This window comes from Ascaphus truei, chromosome 5, assembly GCF_040206685.1.
Source record: "Ascaphus truei isolate aAscTru1 chromosome 5, aAscTru1.hap1, whole genome shotgun sequence".
NCBI classification, from domain to species: Eukaryota; Metazoa; Chordata; class Amphibia; order Anura; family Ascaphidae; genus Ascaphus; species Ascaphus truei.
This window is the reverse complement of record NC_134487.1, coordinates 74,903,902-74,910,145: the sequence shown is the minus strand read 5'-3', so window position 1 is coordinate 74,910,145 and position 6,244 is coordinate 74,903,902.

Here is a 6,244-nt window from a genome sequence, read left to right as displayed (position 1 = left end):
GATCCCATCTGATCCGGTGTTTCCTCGCACGAGGGTCCTGCCAGGGGCGATCCCACCCTGGAGATAGTCTCTGTCTCTTTTGGCGCAGACTTGAGCCCAAGTCTCTTCACGGGAAGCGCAGCGTCCGCTGTGTCCATATCTATCACTGGCACTGATGTGACAAAGTCCCTAACCTAGGGCCTAACCTAGCACCTCAAGCTGGGGGAGTTCAGGACATATCTGGGGCCTAGGGGGGGTTACTGGCCTAATGCAGTGGGTCACAGACCCCTGCACTCACCTCCTTCCCCTAGCTCTCCTGGTCCAGCACTGACTAGCGTGGTCCCCAGCAAGCGAAAAGTATCTAATTCTCCTCTGCAGGGAGATGCCACAGCCCTATTGGCTCCCTGGCATCACGTGGGGTCCCCTAAGGCTCATGGGACTCGTAGTCCCTGCTCAGAGCCCTCTGCTGGTATGCTAGTGTGGCCGCCTCCTCGCTGCGCATGAGGCAGTGAAGAATGGCGGCGCCCTGTAACGGGAGCCACCGGGAGCCTCGCAACACGACCGCATCCCCGGCAACTGCCCGCACGCGTCCCCGGCAATCGGCCGCATCAGGAGGGAAGCGCGCTGAGCCAGCACATGCCCCCTCACCTCCTCGCGAGCGGCTGCGAGCGCCCGACCGCCGCGGTGAGTACACGGAGGGGGGGCCAGCAAAACAGAGGGGGACCTGGCTACATCCTCCCCCTGGTAAAAACCCCAACGTCCTCGCTTGGGATAACAGCATCAGACGTCCATGCTTTGCACTCCCCCTGGTAATATGGTCGTCAGTCCGCGTTGACGATTGTAGAGATCCCCATGACGCTCCAAGGCATATACTCAGTTGCACTCTTCTCGTAGGATGGGATCTAGGAGCAAATTGGTCAGCGGCAACTCGTTGGTCTCCTTCAGGTAGGCTCTGATTACAGCTTGAACTATATCAGTATTGGTTCCCAAGATGATCGGATACTTGCACTGGTCTTGTGGCTCCGGGCATACCATTGCCGCTACATGCATGGGATGTTTCTTGCCGGTGTTCAGTTGGAGTATTTCCAGTTGGACCCTTACAATCCCATCGATGGGGTAGACTTCATTACTTAACCTCTTAACCTTCATATGTTCGGCCGATATCAGTGGGCAGTGTCTAAGGTGCTGGTCATAGAACTTGCGGTATATAATGGTCACTTGTGACCCTGTGTCCAGTAGGGCCGATGCGTAGATCCCTTCCAGTACAACAGGCACGATAGCACGGGGCCTACTTGACTGTAAGCTTCCCTTGGTGAGGCATCATCACTGGGGCCGGAGTCAGAAGGGGCATCTTTGGTTCCAGAAGGAGGGGGTTCTGGGTCAGATTCTGCCATGTGTATGCGGCAGACCATTGACCGGGCTGATTTCCCTCTAGCGGGAGGGTTTTCCTCTGGAGGGTCCTCCATCTCCGGACAGTTACTGGCAAAGTGGCCCTTCTTACCGCAGTTATAGCACACAACCTCGCGGCGTTCTGGACGAACCTTGGATGGGGAAGGTGGTCTGTCAGGGGGTTTTGGCTTGTACCCCTTGGACGGGCAGTAGACTCTTCCTTCTTCTCCATAGAGCCCTTTCCCTTTGAGACGGAGGGCTTCTTGGGTTTTGCGGTAGAATGTAACAAAGCATGTGCCTCCTGCATTTTCACCTGGCGCAGCAACCCAGTGAACGTAGGGGGACCCCCGTCCATTATTTTGCTGCAGAGCATTTTAGCTATTGGGTGAGTGGGGCTTGATCCCCGCAGGTACTGCTTACGAAGCGCCTCATCCATCCCAGAGGCAGGAATCAGCTTACGATTGAGTAGGATTCCCAAGACCAGCTGCAAGCGGTGTATAAAGGCCGACAAGTCCTCTCCCTCCTTCTGATAAAGATTGTAGTACTTCGTCCAGATCGCTCCTTCATCTTCTGCTAGTCCGTACGCTTCCAGCAGGAACTCCACCATCTCCAACGCCGTCAACTCTGGGTGTTGGTCCCTGTGGATGGTTACAATGGTAGAAGTGGGAGGCCTGAGACACTCCATGATACGCTGCCTTTTTACGGTGTCAGTGCACGACCATTCCTCCACGACTTTTAATGCATTCTCCCTCCAAAGGTGTATCCCTTCCTCCCCCTGTGGTGTTGGAAGTACTCCCGAGAAAGCTTTGAGTTTCCGGTAGCTTTGAGACTGTGAGGCCATGATGATGGCTTCTACGAATTGAGGGAGCGTCACCCCCATTACGGAACCTTCATTAGTTACCATACTGTCTCTGATAGGCCGGGAGTTCATCTCTCGGAGGGCGGGTGCTGGTGAGGGGGGCGGACTGTCAGCCCAACTAGTGGCTCCCGTGAGAGCGCTTGGGGTAAAGGAGACTTTGGGTGGGGCGCGGTCTACCCGGTTTGGAGAACTTGACACTGGTGCAGTTAGTGGCCAAGTACTGGCGGACGGTTCATCTGGAACCTGAGTGGGACCCCTTGATGAAAACATTTCCGTATGACTGGTAACTCTGAGTATATAAGGGGGTAACCTTCTGGCGGGCACTCGGGGGCTACTAGAGTGTTCGAGGCCGTTTCTTGGCATATGTCCCGCCGCACAGTGAATAGTATGGCGCTCCTAGTATATGTAGAGTCAAACACCCTGCCACGGCACGGTACTTTATCAGGCCCTAAGAGATTCCTCAGCGAGTCCCGGATGTCAGTTTCCGCCACTAACGCTGGAACGTTCCCTACGGCCACGACGTAACTAGGTGGTTCCAGGACGGAGGTGGCCCACGCATGGACCTCTTGACGTGAGGGAATTACCATGTTGCTGATCTCTTATGATACTGTTTTGAATAGGGCACCCCAGGTCTCAGCTCTCAGCAGCGCCTCCAAATGTAATGGGTATTCCCTCTATCCCAATCACAGATATAGTGTGTGTGGGTGGAAACCTATGTTTTACCAGGTGTGGTGCATATACCTGTAGGTTCACAAGAGGCCCGAGCCTCTGATTGCTGGGAACCTGGGGTGAGTCCGTCAGCTCGATCTGATTTACAGCGCCTCCACCTATGCAGGTTCTAGAAATGTAGAGGGTTGCCTACACAGGACCCACATATACAATAAGTACATACACGAGGATGTATATATCCAGTTTATATATATATGCAGGAAATAACAACACACTTTAATAATATACTCCCCCTAGGGGGTAACTCCACAATCAATAACGCAGTCCCAATTGTCTTTCACTCCACTAAGAGTGTACCTACCCACCACGTGTATCCCCACACCGTGTCCACAGCCTAACCCCTTTGTCCCGTGGTCAGCGCTGCCACTATGTGTAATTATATTATGTATAGGATACGTTGGTGCACTTAGGAAGGTACCTGCCGAGCGCTCCTGCACTCGGGACTTCAAGCAACTTCGAAAAGGATCTGCCGCTTGGTGATCCCGTCTGATCCGGTGTTTCCTCGCACGAGGGTCCTGCCAGGGGCGATCCCACCTTGGAGATAGTCTCTGTCTCTTTGGGCGCAGACTTGAGCCCAAGTCTCTTCACGGGAAGCGCAGCGTCCGCTGTGTCCCTATCTATCACTGGCACTAATGTGACGAAGTCCCTCACATAGAGCCTGTCCCTATAGCACCACAAGCTGGGAGAGTTCAGGACCTATCTGGGGCCTAGGGGGTTTACTGGCCTAATGCAGTGGGTCACAGCCCCTGCACTCACCTCCTTGCCCTAGCTCTCCTGGTCCAGCACTGACTAACGTGGTCCCCAGCGCGCGAAAAGTATCTAATTCTCCTCTGCAGGGAGATGCCACAGCCCTATTGGCTCCCTGGCGTCATGTGAGGTCCCCTAAGGCTCATGGGATTCGTAGTCCCTGCTCAGAGCCCTCTCCTGGTAGGCATGCGCGACCTGTCTGAGGGCCTCCCGGCGCTCGGGATCCTGCGCATGTGCGAGGCAGTGAAGAATGGCGGCGCCCTGTAACGGGAGCCGCCGGGAGCCTCGCAACGCGACCGCGTCCCCGGCAACCGCCCGCACGCGTCCCCGGCAACCGGCCGCATCAGGAGGGAAGCGTGCTGAGCCAGCACACGCCCCCTCACCTCCTCGCGAGAGGCTGCAAGCACCCGACCGCCGCGGTGAGTACACGGAGGGGGGGCCAGCAAAACAGAGGGGGACCTGGCTACAGTTAGTTTGTCAGACTTGCTCTGGAGAGAAAGGAGAGAGCACGAGCTGTCAGTCTCTCCCATTGTGAGGATGAGCTTGGAATATCAAGACTCATTACCCCTACTACCGGGGTAAACACCCTCCAGAAGTCTGGGACTTCAAAGACCTTACAGTACTGCAGCAGGAATAGTAGTGGCTGTCTATCAGGATGCACAATAAAGTTCCTTGTTCACTTTTCACCTGCCTGAGTGTCAGTTCCTGGGCAGAGTGGAGTACTTGTGCAGTGATGGGAACTGCTCCGGAATACCCTGGAGCCCATTACAGCTGGAGGCGCTGAGTACCATGAGAAGAACTGCAATAACAAGAACCCAAAAGCCTGTCCTGTTCGCCCTATAACAACGCGGCAGCTCAAGATTTCCTGCTCCCAACCATGACACCCCATGTAGCAGTAGAATCTCCCAGAGAAGGGGGGAAACAGGGCTATATATGGTAGAAAAGAGAACAAGAAAACCCAATGGCGCAATATCACAACACAAGGTGAATGGTCTATGGCAGGGGTGCGCAAACTTCTGATGCTGCGCACCCCCTGCCTGTTCTCCTCCAGCACCTGTGCCCCCCCCCCCCCCCCTTATCTTAGTGCCGGCATCAAATGACGCTTCAGGGTCATATTGCTGCTGCTTAAAACAGTCAAATTAAAACATTTATGAAGAACAAAAAAAATCAACATTTTCACTAGCAGATATTTATTGACCAACTGACAAACATATTTTATGCTGCCAAAACGACATATTTGGATCTTGAAACAATAACCTATACTCAAAAAAAAGTAAACACGTTAAACTGGAGGATCTGTCAGTGCAGTGTCACTGCTGTCTAAGGCTAAGGCCCCGCTGCACGCGCCCTTGCATGCCGGCGGCGTCTACAAGTCACTGCACCGCGATCTGCAGTCTGCAGTGAACCTTTTCCGGCACGGGGTGTGTGTGGCCAAAATTGGTCCGGGGGCGTGGCCATTGAGCCCGGGGAGAGGGGTGGAGGAGGTTGTGGGTCCGCAGGAGAGGGAGGAGCGGGGGGGGAGGGGTCCGGGAAGGGAGAGGGCGGGGGTACAAGGGAGTAAATTGATCGGGCTGTAAAGTGCTGTAAAGTCCCCCCCCCCCCCCCTGAGCTGTGCGAAACACAAACCATGCAACACACACATATACACATACATACATATATACACACACTTCCCCCCCTACGTTTTGGAGGTGGGGGAAGCTCTGACAGCTCCAGCCCCCGGCGCTGATAGGCTCACCAGCGCACCACGTGACGCGTCACCGCTCGGGATCACAATCCTCTTGGATCCCCAGGCGAGTGATGTGTCACAGCGCGTAGTGAGCCTTGCAGTGAGGAGTGACTGGCTCGGAAGGACATCGTGGGCAGGTGAGTGACGCGCACGCAGCCACGTGCACCGCCGACACCGCCGACTGCAGCGGGTCCTCAGCCTTAGCACTCAGAGTCCATTCACCTGGATTTAAATGCCCACATGCAGCTATTGCAAAGCAAATCAGTAACTGAGAGACACCCAGGAACTGTGACATCAGAAACAGCCCCGGTGTAGAATTCGTTTTGCAAGAGTGAATATGATATCCTTTGAAATAACGAAATTTCAATAAAGCCGTGTGCTCTTTGGGTGCAGGTCTGCACCAGGATATCTCTTGGTTCAGAACATCCACATAAAAAAAGAGTGCAGTGATTGCTTTTTCAAATCTTGCGTTTGAAATATAAGATGGCCAATAACAGAGTTGTGCCATCTCTATGCTGCTTTTGCTGTAGATTTTAGATTCAGAAACTACTTCTATTTAGAAAAAATAACAAAATGAACAAGTGATTTTTTTTTTTTTTATCATGTTGCATTGTGTACTGTTATATGCCCAATCCATTTTCTAATGGCTTTCTGGTGGTCTTTTTCCTTCCAAATATAGGCTGGTGCACAGTATGTCAAGTAGAACTTGGTAAGAAATTAAAGTGTAGTAGATTTATTCTAGAAGACATAGACTATGGCCCCAGCGAGCAACGGAGCGGCTGCCAGCGCCCGTGGCCTTCCGTCAAATGATC